The sequence below is a fragment of the Sinocyclocheilus anshuiensis genome, unplaced genomic scaffold, assembly GCF_001515605.1.
Source record: "Sinocyclocheilus anshuiensis isolate Anshui unplaced genomic scaffold, SAMN03320099.WGS_v1.1 scaffold518, whole genome shotgun sequence".
NCBI classification, from domain to species: domain Eukaryota; kingdom Metazoa; phylum Chordata; class Actinopteri; order Cypriniformes; family Cyprinidae; genus Sinocyclocheilus; species Sinocyclocheilus anshuiensis.
In genome coordinates, this window is record NW_015544151.1 from 76,847 (window position 1) to 78,080 (window position 1,234).

At 40.4% G+C, this 1,234-nt stretch overlaps 1 protein-coding gene across 1 annotated transcript in view; it reads right to left on the bottom strand.

Annotated features, from left to right (window-relative positions):
* The window catches only part of ppp1r21 (protein phosphatase 1, regulatory subunit 21), a 23,593-nt gene that overhangs the window by 15,708 nt on the left and 6,651 nt on the right, over positions 1 to 1,234 (bottom strand). The gene's annotated exons all lie outside the window — the stretch shown is intronic.

Here is a 1,234-nt window from a genome sequence, read left to right on the forward strand (position 1 = left end):
TTTAATAATATAATAAATAAAAAGAAAACAAATAGAATAGAAAAAGAATAGAGCAAGCTAGTGTTAGAGGTCTTTTTTGCTTTTGTTAATTGTATAATGATTGAAAAGAAAACGGATAGAATACAAAAAGATTACAAAGCAAGTGTTATTTTTTTATTTTTTTTAAGAAAACAAGCAGCAAATTAATAGAGTGCAAGTCTAAAAGGGACAAGTGTTTTTTTTTTTTAAGAATAGAATTAGAATAGAGAGTGCTAGAGTTAGAGGGTCAAATAAAGATGGAAGAGATGTGTTTTTAGCCGATTCTTGAAGATGGCTAAGGACTCAGCTGCTGGAATTGAGTTGGGCAGGTCATTCCACCAGGAGGGAACAGTTAATGAAAAAGTCTGTGAAAGTGATTTTGTGCTTCTTTGGGATGAACAATAAAATGACGTTCACTTGCAGAACACAAGCTTCTAGAGGCACATAACTCTAAAGTAATGAATTTAGGTAAAGGGGTGGTTTTGTAGGCAAACATTAATGCCTTGAATTTTAAGCGAGCAGCTACTGGTAGCCAGTGCAAATTGATAGAGGTGTGACGTGCATTCTTTTTGGCTCGTTAAAGATTAATCTTGCAGCCGCGTTCTGGATTAATTGTAAAGGTTTGATAGAAGTGGCTGGAAGACCTGCCAAAAGAGCATTGCAATAGTCCAGCCTGGACAGAACAAGAGCTTGAACAAGGAGTTGGATTTGAGTGTCATCATCATAGCAGTGATAAGAAAAGCCATGCTTCTGAATGACAGATCCTAATGATGACATGTAGATGGAGAAGAGAAGTGGTCCAAGCACTGAGCCCTGAGGAACCCCAGTAGCAAGAAGTTGTGACTTGGAAATCTCACCCCTCCAAGACACCCTGAAAGACCTACCTGAGAGGTAAGACTCAAACCACTGGAGTGCGGTTCCTGAGATGCTCTTTGCCAATAGCAACCCTATTGGCAAAGGGCATCTCAGGAACCGCACTCCAGTGGTTTGAGTCTTACCTCTTACAGGAGGATCTGGTGGTTAACTGTGTCAAAAGCAGCGAACAGATCCAGCAAGATAAGTATTGAAGATCTGGAAGCCGCTCTTGCCAGTCTTAGGGCTTCAACACCTGAAAGCAAGGCAGTCTCGGTTGCTGTCGAGGAGGTTTTTCTGTGTGAGAAAGGCAGAGACTTGGTTGAACACAGCTCGTTCAAGTGTTTTTGCAATGAAAGGAAGA